Source organism: Dermacentor silvarum, chromosome 1 (genome assembly GCF_013339745.2).
Source record: "Dermacentor silvarum isolate Dsil-2018 chromosome 1, BIME_Dsil_1.4, whole genome shotgun sequence".
Taxonomy (NCBI): Eukaryota; Metazoa; Arthropoda; class Arachnida; order Ixodida; family Ixodidae; genus Dermacentor; species Dermacentor silvarum.
In genome coordinates, this window is record NC_051154.1 from 342,259,989 (window position 1) to 342,287,606 (window position 27,618).

General features: G+C 49.7%; 3 non-coding genes across 3 annotated transcripts; all 3 read left to right on the forward strand.

Moving 5' to 3' along the window:
* Nucleotides 1–12,257: 12,257 nt before the first annotated feature.
* Nucleotides 12,258–12,339, forward strand: Trnas-cga (transfer RNA serine (anticodon CGA)). Its single transcript has one exon. It is a non-coding gene; the product is annotated as a tRNA-Ser (tRNA).
* A 2,167-nt stretch (nt 12,340–14,506) lies between these two features.
* Nucleotides 14,507–14,585, forward strand: Trnas-cga (transfer RNA serine (anticodon CGA)). The gene has a single exon. It is a non-coding gene; the product is annotated as a tRNA-Ser (tRNA).
* A 7,123-nt stretch (nt 14,586–21,708) lies between these two features.
* Nucleotides 21,709–21,790, forward strand: Trnas-aga (transfer RNA serine (anticodon AGA)). Its single transcript has one exon. It is a non-coding gene; the product is annotated as a tRNA-Ser (tRNA).
* The last annotated feature ends 5,828 nt before the right edge of the window (nt 21,791–27,618 follow it).

Consider the following 27,618-nt stretch of genomic DNA (forward strand, 5'->3'; position numbering starts at 1 on the left):
CATTATCTAATTATTCTGAAATCCGTCAGCTTCAATGCTTGCATAAAAATAATCAACTATTAGGCCCGAAACGCATGCACACTTGCTGTTTCGGTTGTATTCGTGTCGACCGGAGAAAAGAATACTCTTGACGTTGGTCTTGGAACGCGGCACGTCGAACGATTGTCTAACATGGTAGTGTCTCCAGCAAAGTGATCATCTGCAGCAATACGCAGGACAATGAAGTTAACTGACCGCTAGTTGTCCCATCAGGAAGCGGACACGAATGTGCACACTGAGTTTTAGGTCATTTCAAGGAACACGTGGCGTGGGACGCGCCTCCGAAGTTCGAGTCCCCAAACGAGGACGCCGTGTCGCAAAGGGTTATAAAAAGAGTCATCGCACCCGATTATTTCTTATTTTTCTAAATGTAACCACTATAGCAGCGCGGTGGTTCGGGCTTTGCGCAGCAAAACCTGGGCGCAGGCGATCAAATCACGGCCGCTACTGTCACTTAGCGATGGGGGAGGAACGGAAAAATTCGGCCTACTGACTAAGCATCTGTGTCCCATGGCTGCCTCACCGCTCACTCACGCACTCACAAGAAAAAAAAACAGCGTGGCTACGCGAAAATAGAACTGATAACAGCCGAAGAATACGCTGTCTGATTACTTGTACTGATATTCTGCTCTCAAAATATAAGCAAGTAGCCCGGGCTAACAAAGAGCGCGTCACGTTGAAAGAGATAGGTAGAAAATATTTGCGCACAGTGCGAAAATAGACAGGCCATAGATTTAAGGAGGGATGCGTCTTCAACGTAGCGCTGCTGTCGATCGCTGGTAACGTAGCGGAAGTGTCGCGAAGAGGTTCTTGGCCACGCGCTCGCGTGGTCCGCAAACTTTTGTGGTTGACTGTACATGCGAGGTCAGCCAGATACTATTTTGTTGAAAGTGTTGTTTATACAAGGGAAGTGTTAAAAATGCGAAAAGATCCACCAGAGTGGCTTCCAGTGTTGGATAGTTTGGCTTCGTTGAAGCCATTTCAACATGACACTACAGTCTTTTAACGACTGGTCATTTTAATCTCGTATTTATTTGACATGTTGTTTTTGTGTATTTGCCAAGTCGGTAACAAAGAAAAAAAAGTCGTGGCCGAGTGGTTAAGGCGATGGACTCTAAATCTATTGGGGTCTCCCCGCACAGGTTCGAATCCTGTCGGCTGCGTAGTGGTAATTTTTTTTTCTGGAATGCCTTCGTGAAGGCGTGTAATTGTAGCACAGAAGCGCTGTCGCACGTGTGCGCAGTCGTGGCTGACGATTCCACTTCCGGCCACCGTGGCGAGCGAACGTGAAATCATGTGCTCCAACGGAGCGGTATCAGCGGCCCAGCTTGGCCGCGGAAACAGGTTTACTGGCTCAAGTGATCAGGACTACGAATTTATTTTGCCGCGGCTACCAACAGGTCGAATTGTGTTAAATACGCTGTTTTTCCACGCCGACGTCAGAGCAAGGCCCTACAAGGTCCAGGACTTTCGCGACGCACTGGTCGGTTTCGCACTGCTCCCCAAGGTTATCGCCTTGGGGGTGTACCAAATGAACCACATTTGGGCTATCACGTTCAAGAGTGCCGAAGGAATGAAGAAGCTGCTCTCCGCCCGTGAATTGACAGTGAAAGAACGTCGGTGCGTTGTTATTGATCCCGGTGACCAGGACGTGAGGATGAAGATTCATTGGAATCTGTACAACGTGCAGGATGAAGACGAGCGAACAGCCCTTGCACCGTACGGTACCGTGACGGAAGTCGCCAAGGAACGTTGGCGCGTTCAGGGAGTCATGGACAAAGGTCCGTCAACGCGTTCTGTCTCTTTGAAGTTGAAGCCTGGTGTTACAATTGAGGACCTGCCGCACCAGCTACGCATTGCCGGAGAACAGGCCCTCGTTGTTGTTCCTGGAAGAGCTCCACTTTGCCTTAGGTGCCATACCTCAGGGCACGTCCGACGTGAATGTAAAGTACCCTGTTGCAGTCAGTGCTGCCGCTTCGGCCATGTTGAGTCGCAGTGCGTCAAAACGTACGCAAATGTCACAGGGCCCATGAGAAGAGAGGACCATTCCGAACTTGTCAAGGACGCGGATGAAGCCGAGGAGGCGACGAGAACAGCAGAAAAGAACGTGCCGTCACCAGCTCCTACGCCTAACGTTATTAGCGGAGGCGGGGCAACGACACAGACCGAGGACAAGACCGCTGTGCCTAGTGAGGCTGTTGAAGACCTGAAGGTTGGTGCTGCGGAAGGACAAGGCAACCAAAGTACTTCTACTGACGGTGTAAAACCAATAGAGGACGAAGAAGGCATGGACGTCGTCCAACTAAGCATGAGCAGTGTGGCAGCAAAGAGGACTCGTGACAAGGCCTACATCGAAGAGCTTCAAGGTCCTCCTACAAGCATTGACGAACCACCCCCCAAATCGGCAGGACAGCGCCGGGCGACGTTTCGCCCGTAACCCAACGTCCCGCCAAACAAAAGGCCTGCGACGACTACACCGACGTAGAAACCATGGCTTCCTTCTGGCTTGGCAAAGGACGAGAGGCGACGCACGAAGGAGCTACCAAGTGCAGCGCGCTGACGCTGCGTGCTGCGGAGGGCCCGCATACCTCTTGGGTGTGCTCGAGAACTCTTGAAGGGACACAATTGATGCGCTCTTCTAATCGGTGTTTTGCGGCCTCAAGGTGAGCACGAAGTGGTTCGGTCCTCTTAATGTGTCGCGCAAATGACAGTCAGAACAGAAGCAGCACTTATATTTGCCAGGATTAATGTAAGGGGACTGGCAGCGAGGCGACGTCAGTACCAATTAAGTCGCTTACTGCTCGAGAACGATGTGGACGCAGTGGCAGTGCAGGAGACAAAGGTGGCTAGTGAAGATCAGACGAACCGCATGGTTGAGCCCTTTAGAAGCCGGTACAATGTATGTGTCTGTCATTCTGTTGGTACATCGGGAGGGTGTGCCATTTTCATCCGGAATCCTTTAGGTGTTATTGAAGAATGTGTTACAGTTTGCAACACAGGGCGTTTCATCATGTGTGATTTTTCCTATCTTGATGTGCAGTGGCGTGTAGTGTGCGTGTATGCGCCAAATAAGGAAATTGAGCGCAAAGCTTTCTTTGAAATGTTGCAACCCTATCTGAAGTCTCCTAGATATATTATCCGTATGGGCGACACTAACTGCGTTTGCATGCCCGAGGACAGAGTTACGAACGCAACCATTAGAAGCCAAAGCTCGTTACTTCTGAGTGCAATTGTCCAAGCGTACAACTTGGAAGACGTTGGGAGTGCACTGTCAGAAGGAGCCCGTCCCCAGTTTACGCATTTCCAACGAACAAGTCATGCAAGACTGGACAGAGCTTATGTGTCAGCTTGCGTGGTCCCAATGTGGAATGACTACTTGGTTAAAAACGTTGCGTTCAGCGATCATTGCATGGTAATGTTTTCACTGGGAACGAAGACCAAAAGGTCGAAGTTCAACTGGAATCTTCGGAAATTTAATGTAAAGCTTCTTGAGGATGAAATTTTTGTGAGTACAGTAAAAGAAAAAATGGACTGTTTGCAAACGGGTGATCATGGAGACGTTATTGCAAACTGGGGACATTTTAAAGAGGAAATAAAAATGAGCGCAATAGAAAGAGCGAGTGTGCTATGCCAAACGGAGGAGGCAGTCGAAAAAGAACTTCATAGCCGCTTAAATTTGCCTCTCAGTTTGGAAAGTGCGCAGCCGGGTCAGTTGGCAAAAGAAATAAGAGAAGCAAAAAATAATTTAGAACTGATGGACAAAGAAAAATACAAAGGAGCAGTCATACGAGCACGTACAGAACGGCTGTGGTTGGACGAGATGCCGACAAAACGATTCCTCTGTGACGAAAAGCGATATGCAGTCAACAACGAGATAAAAGGTATAGATTACAAGGGCGAAATTACTCATGATTCCAACACTATTCAGCGTGCGTTTGTTGATTACTACGAAGGACTACTGGGTCACAAGTCAAACGTACAAGATGGCCTTGCGGCGGAATTTTCGGCACTTATGCCTATCTTAGATGATGAAGTCAAGCTTGGGCTTGAGGAGCCGATTAGTGCAGCGGAAGTGGAGCACGCAATCGACGAGTTAAGCTCTGGTAAATCACCTGGACCGGACGGGCTGTGCGCAGCTTTTTACAAAACATTCAAAGGGGACATAGCGCATATTCTACACAACGTAATTCAAGCAACGTACGAAAAACAGATGCCTCCGTCTTTTCGAAGAACTCACATCATCTTGGTTTCGAAGAGTGATGACCCGGTTAAGAGATTGTCAGTCAAAGCTTATCGGCCCATAAGTCTCACGAATGTGGGCTACAAGATTTTCCTGAAGGTTCTGGGCAGAAGGTTGGAGAATGTAATAAAATCTATCGTTGGCCCGCACCAAACTTGCGCAATAAAAGGACGCACGATACAGACAAATATTCATGTAACACGGAGCGTATTGGAATGCTGCGATGAATTTGGTAAACGTGTAGCAATGTTGCAACTAGAAATGGAAAAGGCCTTCGACCGCGTCAATCACCATATCCTGTTTTCTATCCTTGAACACGTGAATGTCGGCCGAGTGCTCTTGGAAGGAGTCAAAATGGCATATGCTGGTTGTACGGCAAACATCTTTGTTAATAAGTGAAAGTATCGCTGTTCGTTCTTCAGTGAGACAAGGGTGCCCGTTTTCTCCATTGCTGTTTGCACCGTATCTGGAACCTTTTTGCCGAAAAGTTATGTCAAACGAAAAAGTGCGAGGCTTCACGATGTTGTCCGCCGAAGTTAAAGTTCTTTCATATGCGGATGATATTGACACGTATACATGTTTACCTTTCACCGGTGGCCGCTTTCCACCGGCAAACAAATGTTAAACGTTATCGCTCGGCGCAGGACGCGCCTGTATCGGAAGTTTCTAGAACGTTATCGATGCTGCTTCCCGTTGCCTGTTTTCACCGACGCTTATGTTATCTGATTGTATGACCGACGCGAATTGTCTAGAACTTTCGGGAAGACACGCGGGCATCAGGGATTAATCTGGAACCTTCGATGACTCAGGTATAAAAGCCTACGCGCTTCGCCGCTGATCAGATTTTCGACGATCGCCGACTGTGTTCGCCGCTATTGTTGTGCTTTGAGTGTAGCTTGCTTTTGTGGGCACAGGTTCGCCCAATAAACAACCAGTTTCGTCATACACAGTTTTGCGACTGTTTTCTCTACCGTCACTACTACGTGACATCTGGTGGAGGCGCTAGTTCGTTCATGCACCGAACGCCCCCGCAAAGCCGCGACCCAAGCCCGAAACCGGAGAACGAGACCAACGTCGCCAAGGACCAGTGAGCTAGCCGTAGGCAGCAAGGACTTGTGCCGGAGTTCGGACTTCTTCCCGAAAAGACCACTGCAATCAAGGCCAAGTCAACGACCAAAATGGCAGCACCAGCGTCCCCCATCCTGCTGCAGCAACCTCGGGAGCCACCGAGTTTTCGTGGATCATCCGCTGAAGACCCTGAAACCTGGCTGGAGACATACGAGAGGACCGCGACGTTCAACAAATGGAGCGACGACGACAAGCTGTGTCATGTTTATTTTTCATTGGATGATGCTGCTCGGACCTGGTTTGAGAACAGAGAGACCACCCTGGTGACGTGGGACCTATTTCGTGAGAACTTCATGAGAACTTTCACGAATGTCATGCGAAAAGAAAGGGCCGAAGTTTTATTAGAAACCAGAGTGCAATTGCCGAACGAGAACATCGCAATCTTCACGGAGGAGATGACTCGCCTCTACCGCCACGCCGACCCCTATATGTCCGAGGAAAAGAAAGTTCGGCTATTGATGCGGGGCGTCAAAGAGCATCTATTCACTGGATTGATGCGCAACCCGCCCAAGACTGTGGCAGAATTTGTTTCGGAGGCCACAACGATCGAGAAGACGCTTGAAATGCGAGCCAGGCTATACAACCGCCGTGCACTGACAAACTACGCTGAAGCTCAAGCTCTAGGCGCCGACGACCTGCACGAGACGATCAGAGCGGTTGTACGGGAAGAACTACAGAAATTATTCCCAAGATCGCATCCTCACGTGACTTCGATCGCTGACATAGTTAAAGAAGAGGTTCAGCGATCACTGGAAGTGCCAGAAGTTCCGGCATCGCCTCAACCACAGCCGCAAGCGATGACCTACGCCGCCGTCGCCCGTCGTCAAGGCCCCCCTCCGCGCTCGCGCCAGGGCCCCGTAACGCCGCAGTTCCGTTGTCCACCGCCGCCGCCGCCAGCACGCCCGCCCGTCGCCCAGCGCAGCTCCCAGCGGAAGACGGACATTTGGCGCGCCCCCGACCACCGCCCGCTCCGCTATCACTGCGGGGAAGGCGGCCATGTCTACCGCCGATGCCCATACCGCGAGATGGGCCTACGAGGGTTCGCCGTCAACGCGCCACGTCCACAGCTTGGCGAGCGACCACGTGACATCACCGACTACCTCGCCGGAGCCCAGTGGCAACCCCGACGACCCTCACGCTCGCCGTCACCAGGCCGCTACATCTCGCCGCATCGCCGTCAGTGCACCGGTCCCATCCGGGGCCGATCTTCCAGCCCTTACCCGGGAAACTAAAGGCAGCAACCGATGGAGGTGCGGTTGCTGTACGACGCAATGCCGAAGATCCTCCGCCGCCGACGACGACGACGACGATTCGCGAATCATCACGACGAGATATCAGCACGCCGCCTAGCAACAGCCTTGACAGCACTTCGCCGCCGCAAGAAGACCGGTCGACGCGACGTAGCAGCAGCGGAGCAAGCCGACGCAGCCGTGATCCGACGCCACGACTTAACCGTAAGGCTAGACGACGGTCTACCGACTTAGACGTGCTCATCGATGGTCATAACGTCACCGCTCTCGTCGACACTGGCGCCGACTATTCCGTCTTCAGTGGCGCGTTCGCCGCCAAGTTAAAGAAGCTGAAGACGCCCGGGCAAGGACCCGATATCCGGACAGCGGCAGGTCACCTAATAACGCCGGCTGGAATCTGCACAGCGCGAGTCACGGTAAACAACCGCACTTACCCGGCGAGCTTCGTAATCCTGCAGCACTGCTCCAGGGACGTCATCCTAGGCATGGACTTTCTACACCAACATGGTGCAGTCATCGACTTAAGGTCCAAGTCGATAACGCTTTCAACACACAAAGCGATACCGCCGGATACAAGCATCAGTTACCATGCCTTGAATGTGCTTGAAGAACAAGTCACCGTTCCACCTCGCTCAAGAGTAATGATTTCCGTCGGTACCGAAGTGTCTGCAGACATGGAGGGCGTCATCGAGGGCGATCATCACTTACTGCTCGACCGTGAAATTTGCGTCGCTAGAGGCATAGGTGAACTACGCGAAGGGAAAGCAAGAGTGATGCTCACGAACTTCAGCCACGAATATAAGCACATTAACAAAGGCACCACGGTCGCCTACATCGACGAAATAGTACAAGCCAGCAGTGCTTTCGCCTTCACGGATTCTAGTGCACCTTCAACGACGACTGTAGTACCTGAACCAACTTTCGACGTCAATCAGAACCTTCCCAATCATAAGAAAGAACAGCTAAAAGCTCTGCTCCTACAATACAAGGACTGCTTCTCGTCGTCGTCAAAAGTTCGACAAACCCCTGTCGCCAAGCACCGCATCATAACCGACGAATATGTCCGCCCACTCCGTCAGAGCCCGTACCGAGTTTTGGCGCTCGAACGCGAGGCCATAAGGCAACAAGTCGATGAAATGCTACGCGACGACATCATCCAGCCGTCCAAGAGTCCGTGGGCGTCCCCCGTGGTGTTAGTGAAGAAGAAGGATGGAACCCTACGTTTCTGCGTCGATTATCGTCGCCTCAACAAGATCACGAAGAAGGACGTATACCCCCTCCCACGGATTGACGACGCCTTGGATCGACTCTACAACGCAAAGTATTTTTCGCCGATGGACCTCAAAACCGGCTACTGGCAAATCGAAGTCGATGAGAGGGACTGGGAGAAGACTGCCTTTATAACACCAGACGGACTGTTCGAGTTCAAGGTCATGCCGTTTGATCTTTGCTCGGCACCTGCGACATTCCAACGCGTCATGGATACAGTACTGGCAGGCTTGAAGTGGCAGACTTGCCTCGTCTATTTGGATGACGTCGTTGTGTTTGCCTCAAGCTTCGAAGAACACCTGCGGCGCCTTGAAACAGTTGTTCAAGCAATAAAAACCTCCGGACTCACGTTAAAGCCCGTAAAGTGCTGCTTCGCATATGAGGAGCTCTTGTTTTTAGGCCACGTCATCAACGAGTCTGGAGTGCGCCCCGACCCTCAGAAAACTGCGGCCATCTCCAACTTTCCTCCGCCCGCTGACAAGAAGGCAGTGCGTAGATTTCTTGGACTGTGCGCCTATTACAGGCGCTTCGTCAAGAATTTTTCACGGATCGCTGAGCCACTGACGTATCTCACGAAGGCCGACGTCGAGTTCAAGTGCGAGATGCCGCAAGTCGAAGCATTCGAAGAACTGAAGCGACGCCTGCAATCGCCGCCAATACTTGCGCTTTTCGACGAAAACGCCGATACCGAAGTCCACACCGACGCAAGCAGCGTAGGACTCGGCGCCGTGCTTGTGCAGAGGACTGACGGACTAGAAAGGGTTGTAAGTTACGCTAGCCGGTCGCTATCGAAGGCGGAAGCAAATTATTCCACAACAGAAAAGGAGTGCCTCGCCATCATCTGGGCTACATCAAAGTTTCGCCTCTACCTCTATGGCAGGCCCTTTAAAGTTGTGAGCGACCACCACGCCTTGTGTTGGCTAGCTAACTTGAAGGATCCTTCAGGTCGCCTCGCACGCTGGAGCCTGAGACTTCAAGCATTCGACATCACCGTCGTTTACAAGTCCGGGTGAAAGCACTCTGACGCCGATTGTTTGTCTCGCGCCCCCGTCGAACCGCCGCCACAAGACGACCAGGATGACGACACTTTCTTGGGACCCATCAGTGCCGACAAATTCGCCGAACAACAACGAGCCGACCCGGAACTAAGGAGCCTTGTAGACTATCTGGAAGGCAAGACCGTCATTGTGCCGAAGGTGTTCAGGCGAGGATTGGCGTCGTTTTTCTTGCAAAACGACATTCTCCTAAAGAAGAACTTCTCGCCTCTCCGAGCCAACTACCTGCTCGTGGTACCCTCAGCATTGCGTCCAGAGGTTCTGCAAGCTCTCCATGACGACCCAACGGCTGGACATCTCGGTTTTTCACGCACTCTCGCGAGGATACAAGAAAAATACTACTGGCCTCGGCTCTCTGCCGACGTCGCCCATTACGTAAGGGCATGCCGAGACTGTCAGCGACGCAAAACACCGCCGACAAGGCCAGCCGGACTTCTACAGCCAATCGAGCCACCTCGCCGACCGTTCCCGCAGATCGGGATGGACTTACTGGGGCCTTTTCCGACGTCGACGTCCGGGAATAAATGGATCGTCGTCGCTACGGACTACCTCACCCGCTACGCCGAAATAAAAGCCTTGCCCAAAGGCAGTGCCGCCGAGGTAGCCCGATTCTTCGTTGAGAACATCCTCCTGCGTCACGGTGCCCCAGAAGTCCTCATCACCGACAGAGGCACGGCCTTTACGGCAGAACTAACTCAAGCCATCCTGAGGTACAGCCAGACAAGCCATCGCCGCACCACCGCCTACCACCCGCAGACGAATGGCCTCACCGAGCGCCTAAATAAGACCATCGCCGACATGCTGGCAATGTACGTCGACGTCGAACACAAGACGTGGGATGCCATCCTTCCCTACGTGACCTTCGCATACAACACGGCCGTGCAATAAACGACGCACATGGCGCCGTTCAACCTGGTCTATGGAAGGAACTCGGCAACGACGCTTGACGCCATGCTACCAGACGTCGCTGACGAAGAAAATCTCGACGTTGCCACTTATTTGCAGCATGCCGAAGAAGGTCGACAGCTCGCCCGCCTGCGCATCAAGAACCAGCAGAGGACCGACAGCCGACACTACAATCTACGACGACGCTACGTCGAGTACCTGCCCGGCGACCGTGTTTGGGTCTGGACTCCGATATGCCGACGAGGACTTAGCGAGAAACTATTGCGTCGCTATTTCGGACCATATAAGATAATCCGACGTATTGGCGCACTGGACTATGAGGTCGTGCCAGACGGCATTTCGCAATCACAGCGGCGCCGGGCACGACCTGAAGTCATCCATGTGGTGCGTCTTAAACCTTTCTACGCCCGCTGACGACATTAGGTACTTTGTTACTTTGTTATTGTTTTTTTTTGTTTATTACGCATGGTTTTGTTTTCGCTTTCGTGTTTGTAGCATCGGGACGATGCTTTTTAAGGGGAGGGTATTGACACGTATACATGTTTATCTTTCACCGGTGGCCGCTTTCCACCAGCTAACAAATGTTAAACGTTATCGCTCGGCGCAAGACGCGCCTGTATCGGAAGTTTCTAGAACGTTATCGATGCTGCTTTCCGTTGCCTGTTTTCACCAACGCTTATGTTATCTGATTGTATGACCGACGCGAATTGTCTAGATCTTTCTGGAAGACACGCGGGCATCAGGGATTAATCTGGAACCTTCGATGACTCTGGTATAAAAGCCGACGCGCTTCGCCGCTGATCAGATTTTCGACGATCGCCGACTGTGTTCGCCGCTATCGTTGTGCTTTGAGTGTAGCTTGCTTTTGTGGGCACAGGTTCGCCCAATAAACAACCAGTTTCGTCATACACAGTTTTGCGACTGTTTTCTCTACCGTCACTACTACGTGACAATATCGCATTTTCTGTGAAGATAAAGACAGTATAGCTGAATCGATGAAAGACGCGGCTAGGTTTTGCGAAGCCTCCGGAAGCGTGATAAACTGGGAAAAGTGCTTTGGCTTCTGGCGCGGCAATTGGGATTACGCACCTGTTATGTTCGAGAGTGTTCAGTGGACAACGTCAGCTGTCAAATACTTGGGAGTGCCGCTAGAGCACTATCGAGAACCTGCAAAATATTGAGAAGGGGGAACTGAGCGCACACGAGAAAGTACGCAGAAATCGGGTGGTCGTGATATTTCAATTTTTGCGCGGGCCACAGTATGCAACCTTTTTGTGGTGGCAAAGGTGTGGTACGTGCTTCAAGCGCTTTGCATGTCACGGACCAGCGTCCAGAGATTGCATCGAGTCTTCGCAGTGCTCATTTGGGGGTCGAGTTGGGAGAGGACAAGTCGCACAAATCTCTTTCTATCTGCGGGAAAAGGGAGCCTAGGTTTGGCTCATTTGTTTATCAGGCAACTCGTGGCCAGATTTCTGTTCCCCTGAGACCAAAAAGACGCATTCTTGCGGACGGTAATGCAAATTTGTTTCAAAGAAGCACTGCCTGAATATGTTGTATCATCCAGCCTTGTGAAACACGTGTGGGTGCGCGGCTTTCTTCGGGAAGTTATGCGCGCATTTCAGTGTTTGAAAGTTCGTTTTTCTGCGCAGTATCTTGCTGATGTTAGAAGGAAACAGCTTTATAAAGATCTCATTGACACTATGTTGCCTGTACCTGTGTACCGTTCCATATACTGTGTCGGTTCGGACAAAAATGTCCTGAAGAGAGTTAAGAAAATGTCGGTGCGGCCCTCGATGAAAACATTCCTCTTTCAGCTGCACACTCGCACACTGCCCGTGAAGCCATGGCTTCAAGAAAAAGGAATATTTGTCCCTTGTTCCATAAACTGCCTAATCTGCCGAAAACCGGAGACAATAGACCACATGTTTCTTCACTGCACAGATTCTGTATTTCACTAGGATGTGCTGCAACGAACTTTAAAAAAGACGCTACCGATATCGCCTTACGGTATACGATTTCTACCGGTAGATGGCGAAGACGAAGTACCGTGGGACATGTTTATGCTTACCAGCTTACACAGTATATGGAAAAATCGAATGGCATTCAGACATGCAGATGAGACTGTTCTCCCCATACGAGAGTATTTTGTAGAGAGCATGTCTTATATAAGAGATGTATTTAAGGCCCAACAGGAACAACCAGAGTTGCTCCCAATAATGGATGACCTTGTTCAGCTGAAACGCTTTTAATCATTTGGTGTGAGCGGGGCAGATCACCGCTCGCATCTTTTACTTGTAAAGTGATGTAAGTGTCGTGTGTGTGTCACTTTGTGTTATGTACCAAGATGATAATAAATAAAAAAAGGAAAAAGCAGTCGTGGCCGAATGGTTAAGGCGATGGACTCGAAATCCATTGGGGTCTCCCCGCATAGGTTCGAATCCTCTCGGCTGCGTAGTGCTAGTTTTTTTTTCTGGGATGCCTTCATGAAGGTGTTTAATTGTGGCGCAGAAGCACTGCCACACGTGAGCGCAGTCGTGGCCGAGTGAACTATTGCAACCTGACCCGTACTTTCTGTCACACACTCTAGCACAGACCGTGCAACGTGGATATTTGTCTGAATTGATCTTTCTCTAATGCCACATGTTTGATGGTCTCCCACATACCAATGATCGAATTACTTCTTGTAATCTACGTTGCAAAGTGATATGGGGCGATATCCCTCAACTTTCTGCAATTTTGTTACTTTACTGCTTTTTGGAATAAGTACTGTGTCCCCTTGATAGAGCGTGGCAGGTAGGTATCCAATCCTGTAAGCTTGTTCATACAGTTTAAGCAGAAAGGGAGCCAATATAGAGCAGAAACATTGATAAAATTCCGCACTCAAGCCATCAGGCCCAGGAGTTTCTGGAAGGTAATTCAGGTTGATTCAGGTTCAGGTTCAGGTTGATTTGGCAAAAGCATTTGATAAAGTTAATCACTGCTTCTTGTTTAGTGTTTTAGAGCACATAAACATTGGATCCCTTCTTTTTAAAGGCATCTCCATGTGTTATGCTAATGGCACAACAAGGCTAATAGTTAATGGTTGTCTATCTGAATCTATCCACCTCAGGGCATCAGTAAGACAAGGTTGTCCCTGGTCACCTCTGTTATTCGCTTTGTACTTGGAACCGCTTTGTGCACGAATTTTGAAGGATCATACCTTTCATGGGTTCAGATTGTTATCCAATGAGATCCGGGTACTTGCCTATGCAGATGACATAGCCTTCTTCTGTGCTGACAAGAAAAGTGTGGAGACTGCCCTTGCCATAACGCAGCAGTTTTGCTCAGCTTCTGGTGCAACTGTGAACTTTGAGAAGAGTTCCGGATCTTGGTTCGGTCAATGGTGTACAATGCCAACTCACTTCGCAGGTATTCAGTGGAGGCAAGACGTTAGGTACTTAGGTGTACCCCTCTCTCAATATCGCAATAGTAATCCTTGCTGGTCAGCGGAAGTTGCAGAAGTACAACGTAAGGTTAACAACTGGCAGGGGCAGCAGTTGTCCATATTTAGCCGAGCTGAAGCTTGCAATCTGTTTCTAGCAGCTCGACTTATGTATGTCCTGCAGGTATTACACTGCTCGCGACTTAGGTTGCAAGCTTTCCATCGTGTGTTTGCTACCTATGTATGGAGCTCACGTGTTGAGGCCATGCGGCGTGATAACCTTTTTATTCCTCTTGAGAGTGGTGGTCTTGGCCTAGTTCACGTTTTTGTTAGGCAACTTGTCTCCCGGTTATTCTTCTTACGTGATGTAAACAGTCCATTTCTAAGAGAGATGTTACAACTTCGATTAATGAATTACTTTCCAGAAATTGTTGTGTCGTCATCTGTCAATGATGCACCACCTGCTCCTTGGGCCTTCTTGAAAGAGGTTGTTGAAGGCTTTCACTTTCTTAAAGCTCGCTTTAGCTTGGATTATATTTTCACTGCACCCCGTAAAGAAATTTCTGCTGCACTGATAGACACATTGTTTCCTGTTCCCCATTATTGTGCGCCTTATTTGGAATGTTGCTACTTAGATGTACTCAAGCGTGTCCGTCGAATGATCATTCCTCCGGGGATCAAAACTTTTTTCTTTACCTTACATTCGGCAACCCTTCCTGTCAAAACCTGGTTAGAAAAAAGGGGCTGTTTCGTGCCGTGGTCTACAAACTGCCGTTTGTGTCCACATGCTGAAACGATTGATCACTGTTTTGTCGATTGTAGGGATGCCGTGTTCTTCTGGGACATTCTCCAAAGAACACTTAAAAAAGATTTAGACATCACACCATACACAATTCGTTTCTTACCTTTTAAAGATTCCTGTCACCCACCATATGACATGTTCATAGTACTTGGTCTACATAGTCTTTGGCGCAGTAGAATGTGTGACAGGCACGCTGAACCACCGCGAAGCACTCGGTCGTTTTTTCGGGAATCTGCTGCCTACGTCCGTAGTGTGTACGCTGCTCAAGAAACAGCGCCGGACTGGATGCCTTTATTGGACGCGTGCACATGCTTGCCTCAGTTTTGAATATGTACCTGTAGCGCCTTGTTTCTTGTGTTGCTGAAGAGTCTGCTCCCATGTAATAAAGAAAAAAAAGTCGTGGCCGAGTGGTTAAGACGATGGACTCGAAATCCATAGGGGTCTCCCCGCACAGGTTCGAATCCTGTCGGCTCCGTAGTGGTAGTTTTTTTTTTCTGGAATGCCTTCGTGAAGGCGTATAATTGTGGCGCAGAAGTGCTGTCCACGTGTCTGCAGTCATGGCCGAGTCGAAAACATTCGCGGCTACCGTCTTTTACGGTCTCGGGAGGGCCCTACCAGCTAGGCAGCTGCGGCACCCCGCAGGGCTCGGTCCTCTCCCCACTCTTATTTAATATAGCCATACACAAGCTCTCTACTTGCCTCGATGCAATCCCGAACGTGGGTCACGCCATATATGTGGACGACATCACGATCTGGTCGCCGGGCGGCTCGCTTGCCATGCTCCAACACTCGTTACAAAGCGCGTTGGAGGCAACGGAAAACTTTCCATAAGGGGCCTTGAACTCTCCCCCGCTAAATGAGAACTACTGTTATACCGACAGTCCAGACAAGGGGTCAGAAACCTTGAGCCTCTGAAAACTCTGCCGATAGAAATTCGAGCTAAGAATGGACATCAAATACTAAGGATGGACTCGATCAAGATTTTAGGTCTCCACGTTGATGCTAAGGGCTGTAACTCGACGGCCCTCAACAGGCTCACTGTACAGGCTAGCAATGTCCTAAGACTTTTAGCCAGCATCTCAAATCGGAAAGGCGGTCTCAAAGAGGACAATCTGCTCAGACCTTACCAGGCATTCTTCTTAAGTCATGTTACCTACATCGCGCCTTACCTTAATTGGGGTAAGGCGGAAAAGGCCAAACTCGACTCTCTAATGAGAACCGGTATCAAGCGCGTGCTCGGCCTTCCGCACTCCACGAGCACCGAGAAGCTGCTGGAGCTAGGACTCCACAACACTATCGATAAGCTAATAGAAGCTCACACAGTGGCTCAAATAACCACACTGTCATCCTCAAAGGCAGAGATTAGGATTTTAGAAGAAGCGGGTATCCAACCCAGACATGAACCGGGGACCAAAATTAGCCTGACCCAGCAAGCCAGAACTTGCATTATGGTTGACCCCGCCCCCGAGGGTAGAATATTCGCGAGAGCCAAGTCGATCCTTAAAAAGATCAATCAGCACAAACTAGGGGCCATCTTTGTCGATGCTGCCAGATATGACAGTGGGGATAAGTTCGCTGTCTCGGTTGTAGACGCGGAGGGCAACCTGCTTAATGCAGCTTCTATCTATACTAAGTTTGCACATGTGGCAGAGGAAGCAGCGATCGCTCTGGCTTTTCACAGCGCAAAAGTTCCCCCTATCATCTTCTCGGACTCACGCACAGCAGTTAGATCCTTCTCGGCCGCACTCGTGTCTGAACAGGCGAACAATATTGTGAACAAAGCACTTCAAGGAACTCGGGAGAGCAGCGAAGGAGGAGACCACATGTCGTGGTTCCCAGCCCATATAGATGCCTCAGTCAATCCGCTCGGATGTAATCCTAACGAGCAGGCCCACCGGATAGCGCGCGATTTCACGTACCACGCTGTCGGGGGTAGCCAGGCTCGGAACGAGGTCAACATCCACAAAGATCCATTATGTACTTTCCACGAAATTGGTTTCCATTATCGTCTCGGCAGGAGCACATTTCCACCCCCCCCCCCCCCGCAAATTGAACAAACCTCAGGCTAGCACACTCAGACTTCTGCAAACCCGTTCGTATCCCACTCCCCGGTCCCTTAACGGGAAAGACCCTGACCACTCACAGTCGTGCTCCAAATGTGGTCATGAGTCAAGCTCTTTTGATCACATGCTCTGGTTGTGCCCAGCCCTTAACGCCTCTCCACCCATCACGAAAGAGCAATGGGAGGAATCCCTCAAGAGCAGCAATCTTCAAATTCAACTCCAGGCTGTCCAGAGGGCCCACGACATCCCGACGGGACTTGGTCTCCCGGTCACATTGTGGGCGGAGCCACCAACTTAATCTGGGCAAGCCTTCGGCTCGCCTAGATCTCAGTTCCTCACGACTCAAATAAAGTTCTTGTCATGTCATGTTACCGTCTTTTAACGGAAGAGGTAAAAATTTTAGCTTACGCAGATGACATCGCACTTTTTTGCATTGATCAAGAGAGCATTCGGGAGCCAGTCAAGGATGCAAGAACGTTTTGCACTCTCACTGGGAGTGCTATAAGTTGGCAAAAAAGCTTAGGCTTCTGGCACGGTGAATGGGATAGCCGGCCAGCAATGGTCGAAACGATACCGTTCACTAATACGCCAGCCAGTAATCTCGGTGTTCCTTTAGAATACTATCGCGATACGACCACGCAATGGAGCGAGCAAACCGAGCGGCTGAAAGCAAAAACAATGAAGTGGGGTGGCAAGAATCTGTCAATATTCGCGAGAGCCACGGTGTGCAATGTGTTTCTTGTCGCCAAAGTGTATTACATGTTACAAATGTTATGTATGTAGCGAGTGTGTGTACAGAAGTTGCACAGGGTGTTTGCTATGTTCCTGCGGGGGTCAGGATGGGAGCGCACGAGTCGTTTGAATCTGTTTCATTCTGTGCAGAAAGGAGGTTTGGGGTTGTAGCATGTGTTTTTGAAACAGATAGTGTCGTGATTCATATTATTGCGGGACGAAAACGATTGTTTTTGGCGGTGCGTTATCCAGACGCGATTAGTTGACGCACTGCCAGAATATGTAGTGACGTCATGTGCTAGACCGAAAGCAGTTGTCCGAGGTGTTTTGTTGGAAGTAATAAGTTCTTTCCGTCTTGTAAAAGCACACTTTTCTATGGAGTACCTTAGTACTGTCGCAAGAAAGCGATTATACAAGGATTTATTAAATATCATGTGTCCTGTGCCAATATACTGTGCAATATATGCACTGGGGCGAGAGCAGAACGTGTTGAAGCGTGTTAAAGGAATGCCAGTGCGAGACACAACAAAAACCTTTTTCTTCATGCTACACACTGGCACGCTTCCTGTCAAGCCATGGCTGCAGGAGAAAGGGATCTTTGTACCCTGGAGTGTTAATTGCCACATCTGTAAGAAACCGGAAACAATTGAGCACACTTTTCTGGACTGCTGTGACTCAGTCTTCCTTTGGGACATTCTACAAAGGACCATTAAGAAAGAATTCCCACTAACACCTTTTGGAATCCGGTTTTTACCTTTTGAAGAGACAGATGGCGTGCCATGTGACATGGTGATGTTACTCTGCATGCACAGTGTGTGGAAAACACGAATGGCGGTGCGAAATGAAGACGTTCACGCAAAACGGGCGAGAGAATATTTTATAGAAAACATCTTTTTTATTCGCGAAGTCTACAAAGTACTCAGTGAACCACCTGAGTGGTTACCAACCATTGAACAGCTTGCAGCCATCAAGCTGTTTTAAACATACATTTCTTGACAAGGTACACATGCACCTAGAACTGTACGGTCTTTTTCTCTTTTGAATTTGAGGCGGAGAGTTCCTGTGCGTTGTATATATGTTGTTATAAAACAGGCAATAAAGCAGAAAAAAAGTCGTGGCCGAGTGGTTAAGGCGATGGACTAGAAATCCGTTGGGGTCTCCCCGCACATGTTCGAATTCTGTCGGATGTGTAGTGGTAGTTTGTTTTTTATTTAATGTCTTCGTGCAGGCGTATAGTTGTGGCGCAGAAGTGCTGCCCACGTGTGCGCACTCGTGGCCGAGAGTCTCTGCTTCCGGCTTCCGAGCTAAAAGAACCGCCGGATCATGGGCTCCAATGGAGCGGCTAAAGCGGATGTCAGCCGCGGCAACAGGCTTTTGACTGAGGATGATAAGGACTACCAGATTATTTTGCCACGACTACCAACAGGACGCATCGTTTTAAATACGGTGTTTTTGCACGGTGACGCTCGTGTTCGTCCGTTCCGGGTAGAAGACTTTAGGGACGCGCTTTAAGCAGTTGGTATGCTCTCGGGCGTCATCGTCCTTGGAGCATACCAAATCAACTATGTGTGGGCGGTGACGATGAACACAGCCGAGGCTTACAAAAAGCTGGCGGCGCTGAAGGAGCTGCAGGTCAAGGGGCGTCGCTGCCTGGTTATCGACCTGAAGGAACCACAGGTCAAGCTGGGTCTCCACTGGCTTCTGCATGGGGTGGAAGACGAGGACGTGAAGACTGCGTTGGCCTCCTTCGGCAAAGTGACTGAAGTGACCCGCGAGCCCTGGCGAGTGGATGGCGTCTCCGACAAGGGCTCAACGACTCGAGCTTTGCTACTGCCGCTCAAGTCTGGGATGAAGTTCGACGACTTGCCCCACCAGATACGCGTCGCCGGGAAACTCGTGCTTGTGGTCGCCCCAGGTCGCCCTATGCAGTGTCTGCGCTGTCGGGGTTCTGGCCACGCTCGACAAGACTGTAAGGTTGCCCGTTGCTCCAGGTGCAGGCTTTTCGGCCACGTCGACGCGGACTGTGTACGCTCTTACGCAGTAGCCGCGGGTTCGGCAGAGAGCGAGCCTTTGACATCAGACCACATGATGGACGTCATCAAGGTGGAGGACGCGGCCAAGGGAGCCGGAAGCGGCAACGCGGCGGCAGAAGCGAGCGGGATGACCACCCCAACGAAAGGAGGACGGTATGATGTCCCTTCCCCCACGAAGCCAGCAGCAACTCTCGGGAGCGTGACGGAGACCTCGGCAGGAAACGAGACCCCCCAGCAGGCTACTGACGCTATGCAGGCAGCAGAAGACAACACGACCCTGACCAACGCTCGCGCCGAAAGCGTCTCGGCATCGGTCAAGAGGTCCCCCGAGCAGGACGAGAAAGTCGACGGAAAGGCCGGCGGTGATTCTGAGGCTCCGCCCGCTAAGACGTTGTCCGGAAAGCGCTCGACTAAGCCGAACCTGGAGGCCGACCGTAGGCTCGCCGCGAAATCAACCGCAGATGAACTCGACCGACGGCCACCGGATGGCCACGGAGGCGTATGGCGGACTGCGAGACGTTAAGGTGAGCACCATGCTCCGGGCCTTCTCCCCTCCTTTTTGTATCAGTAATGGCTTCCAACCCGTCGCTTAGCCTCTGCACGCTAAACGTACAAGGTCTGACCGCCAAAAGGAAACAGAGTCAGGTGTAGCGACTACTAGTGGACCAAGACCTCGACCTTTTAGCCCTGCAAGAAACCAAGGTAGACGGCGAGGAGCAGACCGGGAGCATGGTGAAAAGGTTCACTTATAAGTACTATGCTGCAGTGAGCCACGCCTTAGGAACATCGGCTGGGTGTGTAATGTTCGTGAAGAAGCTCCCAGGGCTTGTCATAGAAGGTTACTTTTCATGCACTTCTGGCCGTCTCATCGTTTCTGACTTCAGCTATTGCGATGTCCACTGGCGCGTGTTGTGCGTTTATGCGCCTAATACAGTGGAAGAAAGGGCAAATTTATTTCTTAACCTACAGCATCACCTCTCGGTGCACAAAATGATGGCCTTAGTTGGTGACTTCAATTGCGTATTGAGTGCCCAGGATAGGTATACGCGACGCGTAGTTCATGACAAAAGCAGCGATATCCTGGCACAGATTCTACGCGAATACGAATTGGAGGACATCGCTGAGTGTTTTCGAGGGCGCCGAGACGTGAGGTATACTCACTTCCAGGGCACAAGTGACGCGCGATTGACCGTATTTATTTGTCAGATGACTTAGTCGAAAATTCCAGTATTATGCAGTGACTGCAGTATCCTTTTGTGACCACTGCCTGGTAAAATGCAGGGTTGGTCACAAGAAAGAACGAAACAAATTTGTGTGGGAACTGTGAAAAATGAATGCGGAGCTGCTACGGGATGACACTTTTAACGAAAAGGTAGTGGCTGCTCTGAACACGTTTGGAAATGACAGTTCTATAAAGTTAGGCGAGAAATGGGAGTTGCTGAAGCAAACTATTAAAATGAAGGCAATTGAAAGGAGTAGCGTACTCCAATATGAAAAGAAGACGAGAGAAAACGCATTAAAATCAATGCTCGATAAATTTGCGAAGCTCGAATGCATGCAACCGGGCGCTTATCAAGAAGATATGCGCGCCGTTAAGAAGAAACTCGAGGCGTTTGACGAAGAGCGCTACGGGCTGCGCTGGTGCGCGCGAGAGCAGAAAGGCTGGCATGCGGCGAAATGCCTACGAAAAGAGCACTGGGATTAGAAAAAAAGCATTCCAGACGCAAGCAGATTGAGGCCATCGAACGCGATGGGGTTGTAGTAACCGATAACAACAACATAGGGTGTGCTTTCTTTGAACATTTGCAAAAGCTTTTCGCATTCAGGCCCGTTAATATACAAGGTTTGAAACGCTTATTTTTGGAGCGAATGCCGCAATTGTGGAGTGAAATTAAAGAGACGTTACAACCTGAACCCTGGAAAGTCACCAGGTCCAGACGGTCTTGGTGCAGCTTGGTACAAAACATTCAAAGACCACCTAGCTCCTAGTCTAACCGCAGTTTTCAATGAAGCATATGAACTGAAAATGCTTCCACCATCCTTTGACCAGTCCCATACAGTACTAATACCGAAAACTAAAGAGACCGAAAAGCTGAAGCAACTTTCCTCCTACAGACCCATAGCGCTGACTAACTGCGACTACAAAGCATTGAGGAAGGTACTGGCACGTCGGGTGCAGTGAGTTATTAAGAAAGTTGTCGGCCCGCACCAGACGTGCGGCTTCCGCGGTAGAACCATTTTGACTAACATTCATAAGATGAAGTGTGTGCTTGAGTGTTGTGACGCCATGTACGATGCAATGTAGCGATCCTCCAGCTGGACTTGGAGAAAGCGTTTGATTGCGTTTCGCATGAGATCTTACTTACGATCCTGAAACACGTTAATTTTGGCCGCATAATCACTGAGGGGGTGACCATGGCGTACCGGAGCTGCTATCCGAGACTTATAATTAATCAGACTTTGGGGGTCCCCATTAATGTGAAGTGCCCCGTTCGCCAAGGTTGCCCACTCAGCCCACTCTTGTTTTGTGCTTATATAGAAACGCTATGTCAGGCTATAATCCAAAATGACTACAATAAGGGATTTTATCTGCAAGCAGCAGAGGTGAAGTTACTGGCATATGCAGACGATGTGGCTGTATGCTGTAAAAATACGCAGAGTGTATTGGACACCGTTAGTACCGAAAGAAGGTTTGGTGACGTCAGTTTGTTTTCTGGAATGCCTTCGTGAAGGCGTATAATTGTGGCGTAGAAGTGCTGTTGACGTGTGCGCAGTCGTGGCCAAGTGGTTAAGGCGATGGACTAGAAATTCATTGGGGTCTCCCCGCACAGGTTCGAATCGTGTCGGCTGCGTAGTGGTAGTTTTTTTTCTGGAATGCCTTCGTGTAGGCGTGTAATTGTGGCGCAGAAGCGCTGTCGCACGTGTGCGCAGTCGTGGCCGAATTTCCACTTCCGGCTTTCGAGCGAAATGGTCGCGGGATGGTTGGCTCCCACGGAGCGGTTCTGGCGGCCCAAACCGGCCGCGGTAACAGGTTTTTTGCGTCTAGTGCTGATGATTATCAGATTATTCTGCCCAATCTTCCATCCAGACGCATGGTCGCGAACACCGTTTTCATGCATGGCGATCCCAGAGCTCGACCCTACCATGTCGAAGACTACCGGGACACTTTCTCCAAACTTGATGCGCTTCCCGAAGTTTTGCGTTGGGGGCGTATCAAACGAACCACGTGTTGGCTGTGACAATGACTAGTGCTGACGCTGCTCAGAAATTGCTCTCCGCCGTCAACGTGAAGGTAAAGGATTGCCCATGTTTGCCCATTGATCCAAGTAACCGCGAGGTTCGCTTAAATTTGCATTGGTTTCTGCACGGCGTGACCGACGAAGACGTACTACGTGTGGCCCTGTCACCCTACGGGAAAGTGTTGGAAGTGACGCGAGAGAAGTGGAGAGCGCAAGGCGTCACTGAAAAGGGCTCGACGACACGCTCAGTGGGACTAAAATTGCATTCCGACGTCAAAGTCGATGACATTCCACTTCAGCTCAAGATTGCCGGAGAGATGACTCTCGTTGGTGTCCCAGGCCGCGCTCCGCTGTGTCTGCGCTGCAAGAGCACCGGACACATACGTCGTGACTGCAAGGTGCCGCGCTGCAATCGTTGTCGCCGCTTCGGCCACGATGACGCGGATTGCGCAAGGACATACGCCAGCGTTACCGGACCAGTCGAGGCAAACGACGCATCGGATCACCTCATGGATGAGGCAGACTCAGAGGAAGCAGCAGGAGTGAGCCGAAACTCGGCTACCCAAGATGGTTCACCGAACAGTCAACAGGACGCCCGCCTTGAAGCACCAGGTAAGCCCGAAGCCGGGCTTCCACATGAAGCCGTAGAAAGGCGGTATGAAAAGGGTGATGCACGTAGTACCGGCAACACCTTTTTCGGTGGAGCCATAGAGGCCCCTTCCGAGTCAGAGCCGATGACCGGGATTGACAGCGACCGTGCCAGTGCGGCTGGGAAGCGGCTCCACGACGCAGGCGAAAATGATAAGGGAACTAGTGCTGGCGCAACCGCCGAGCCCCCATTCGAAGACGACTCCCGTGTCGCGTCCTCCCTTTCGGCCATGGCCGAACACTTTGACGGAGAGCAAGACGGCGGAAACGCCGCCTTTGCCGCCGTGAGGACTGTACCGTGGCAAGGCATTCAAGATCAAAGCGAAGTTGTGAGGTAAGCGTCATGCCCCTTGGTTTTTCAACGCCTCACAATGATCCTAACGGATAAGTCGATTCGTGTAGCCACTTTAAACGTGCGTGGGCTTGCCTCACGAAATAAACAGAATCAACTGTACTGACTAGTAGGCGGCTTTGATCTGGACATTTTAGCTGTGCCGTAGACGAAAGTCGAGGGCGACGAGGAAACCGGGGGCATGGTGCGCCAATTCTTAGCGCGATACTGTGCTCTAGTGAGCCATGCTGTGGGAACTTCTTCCGGCTGTGTGTTGTTCGTCCGACAGAGTCTTGGAGCCAGAATAGAAGCCGTGACATCACGCCCGTCTGGTCGCCTTATTGTATGTGATTTTTTGTTTTCTTCATTGCAGTGGCGTGTAATTTGTTTTTATGCGCCGACTGTTGCTGATGAAAGGCGCAGATTTTTCGAACAGCTAAACCAGTATACCCAGTGTAATAGGCTTTTTATTTTACCGGTGACTTCAACTGCGTTCTGTCAGCCCGTGATAAAACTAGCGCTCGACCGTACAAGGACGCAAGCACCGTTGCCCTAAGCGAGATAATAAGATACGATGGCTTGGAGGACGCGGCTGAATGTCTTGGTGGTGGAAGTTTTACACAGTACACCCACTTTCAGGCAGCCAGCCACGCTCGCCTAGACAGAGCACATGGAAGCTTTGATTTGATACCCTTTTGCAAGGAGTACGAAGTGAGCGCCATTTAATTTAGTGATCACTGCTTGGTTAGCTTTTTAGTAGCAAGCGCGAAAGAAAGAAAAAAGTGCTTCCAATGGCAACTATGGAAATTTAATTCGAAATTGCTAAGCGATGAAATGTTTATGGCGGACGTAATGAAGCAAGTTGAAGAAATAAAAGCTGGGGGTAACATGACACACAGAGAAAAATGGGAGAACTTCAAGCAGGCGGTTAAAATGAAAGCATTAGAGCGCGCGAGTGCGATATGCAGAGAAAAAAGAACGGAAGAAAAACAGATGTGCAGGAACCTGGAAAAATTGATCAGTGAAGAATGCAGGATGCCCGGCATGTTCATGGAAGATATTCGCGCACTGAAGCATAAAATCGAACAGTTCGATATCGAAAGATACCGCGGTGCTATGGTAAGGGCAAGGGCTGAAAGGCTGATAATGGGAGAAGCACCGTCGAAAAGAGCGTTAGGCTCAGAAAAGTGGGACGCGCGGCGCAATCAGGTAGCGGAAATTGAACTCGGCAGGGAAGTCAGCGACGCAGCAGAAGATATTGAGCGCGCTTTCTTTGAGCACTACAGTGGTTTATTCGCTGACTGCTCATTTTACATTGACCGTATTAAGGACTTTTTAACGCTGATGCCAAAGCTAGACGACAGCACAAAATAAATATTCGAGGAACCTATTTCAGAAGAGGAAGTGAAAAGTGCTATTGAAAGTATGCATCCGGGAAAGTCCCCGGTACCTGATGGTCTGACCTCAGCCTTTCATAGTTTTTGAAAGGGGCGATCTGACCAGTCTTAGCCGATGTATACAATGAGGTATTCGAGCTCAAAGTATTACCCCCGTCCTTTTCATCTTCACCCACTGTTCTTATACTAAAGTCAGAAGACCCCGTTGCATTGCCCAGAGTAACTTCTTACCGCCCATATGCCTCATTGATGGTGATTATAAGATAATGATGAAAATCTTAGCCAAGAGGTTGCAGACAGTCAATACGGAGCTCGTGGGGCCGCATAAAACGTGTGGCATTAAAGGCCGAACTATCTTTTCTAATATACACGTAGCACGGAGTGGCGACGCAATGGGTGCACCAGTGGCAATGCTCAAAATTGATCTTGAGAAAGCGTTCGACAGGGTGTCTGATGAAATTCTTTTGTGCATTCTAATTCTAGATCATGTGAATTATCCCGGCCACGGCGGCCGCATTTCGATGGGGGCGAAATGCGAAAACACCCATGTACTTAGATTTAGGTGCACGTTAAAGAACCCCAGGTGGTCCAAATTTCCGGAGTCCCCCACTACGGCGTGCCTCATAATCAGAACTGGTTTTGGCACGTAAAACCCCATAATTCAATTCAATTAGATCATGTGAATTTGGGGAAAAAATTAGGGGGTTTCCATGGCGTACCGGGACGCGTATTTCCAATTGCTAGTAGGTACGGCATTTGACTGCTGGCGCCACGCTGCCCCGCTCGCGTGTACCATGTTTCTAGCCGCCGCCGTTGGAACGGTGGAGGCGTTGACGGAGAAAACGCTGGGCTGGTGGTGACTAGCCTGCTGTTGGGATCGGTGGTATTATAAACGCATCACTGTTTTGATGATCCAAATATAATCTCACTATCAGGGAGGGAGCAGTCTACCTGACTGGAGCAGTATTTCTTTATTTGGGGTGTTGCTACGCTGCGCTCCGCAACACCCCAACGAACGCCGCTTCGCGTCGGTGCCTGGCACCACGGCTGCCGCCGTGGCACCGGGGTTCAAGCGACCGCGCTGGCAAACAAAGAGGGAAAAAAAGAAAAGCGTGATATTAAGAAAAAAATTTTTGCCCGGGCGGGATTCGAACCAGCGTACGCATGATCGCAAAGCGAGCACCGTAGCCACTCAGCCATACAGCCACTTTTTTTTTTCTTTATTGCATGGAAATATTAGTAGTTATATGCGAAAATTAGTTGTGTTACATATATACACACATGACAAAACAAATTCACACACGCTAGGCAGTCGAATGAAAGTTCAAAAATCGGGTAAACAAACACAAGCGTCCAGATACGAAATCCAGTCAGGAACGGGGTCAAATGTTGCAACAACACTCCGCACTTGAGCAGCCTCTTCTCGAAAGACCTTGTCGAGCGGGGTGGCTCGGCATGTCTGTCGATCATTCGGCTTCTCCATAATGAATACAGTCCTAATAACATAAACAAATCATATGGTGCATTACTGATTGTCTTTTTGAAAGGAGGGAACCGGATACCGTAAGGTGTTAGAGGAAAATGTTTTTTGATAGTTCTTTGTAAAATGTCCCAAAAATAAAATGCATCACGACAAAGAATAAAGCAATGTTCTATTGTCTCAGGTTGGCTGCACAGTCTACAATTTGTATTCCACGGTACATATAATCCTTTCTCATGAAGCCATGTTTTAACTGGCAGAGTGGAAGTGTGCAGCTTAAAGAAAAATGTTTTCGCTGCTGGCGTTATACACATTCGACGAACACGGCAAAGAACATCTTGACCAAATAGAGACAGATATGGCTTTCGATACATAGGTGCAGGGAAAAGGTTATTTACAAGTGCTATATTTAGCGATGTTCGATCAACGCTAAATAAATATTCTAACGTGAATCTGGCTTTTAAAAATGAGATAGTATCCACGAGTTCTTTTAGGAAGCCCCATAACGGCAGTTCTTGAGCAGAGTTGGTCGTGACAAAAAGAAAAGGGAGGTGTGAAGCAAGACGTGTTCTGTTAACTGCAAGGAGGAAAGGATGACGGACATTTTTAAGGTAAAATAATCGCATGACCAATTGTCTCACAAACAAATGCACAAGACTGAGACCTCCCTTCTCAAGTGGAAGAAAAAGATTATCCCTTCTCATGGCTTCCCATGATGACTGCCAAATAAAACATGCAAATATTCTGTGGAATGCCTGAACGTGGATGCGAGAGCAGTGCAGTACCTGCAGAACATAAAGAAGCCTAGAAGCAAGGAATATATTGCACGCCTTAGCTCTTGCGAAAATGGAGAAGTCGCGTCCCTGCCAGGTTGTCACCTTTCGACGGATTGTGGTTATCGCGGATGTCCAATGAGGTCCACTATTACGGAAGTTATCGAGAGGCACACCAAGATATCGCAGCGAAGACTGATCCCAATGAATATTCGAGAACACAGAGGGAGTTAGAGCCCACATGCCTAGCCAAAACCCCCTACTTTTATCAAAATTTACACTAGCTCCTGCCATTTCACAGAAACGCAAGGTAGTGTTTATTGTCTCAGTAATACTGGGCTTATCGATGCAAAAGAAGGCAATGTCATCCGCATAAGCTAGAACTTTAATTTCTTCATCTGCATACCTGTATCCCTTAATGCTTGAGTTATAAAGCACGCTTAAGCAAAGAGGTTCCAAGTATATTGCGAAAAGTAAAGGCGAGAGCGGACAACCCTGACGGACGGATGACTGTACCTGTATTACACCTGAGAGGGTACGGTTCACAATTAACTTTGTAGTACACCCTTTATAACAAAGTGCTATACCATTATATAATGCATCACCTAACTGCAGATGTCGCAGTAATCGGAACAAAAAACTGTGCTGAACCTTATCAAAGGCTTTGGCGAGGTCAATCTGAAGAAGAGCTACTTGATCCATGCTACCTTCTAAGCACTCAAGGACTGAACGTGCGATATGAATATTTGTTTGTATAGAGCGTCCTCGAATTCCACATGTTTGATGGTCACCAACTAATTTAGCAATGACTG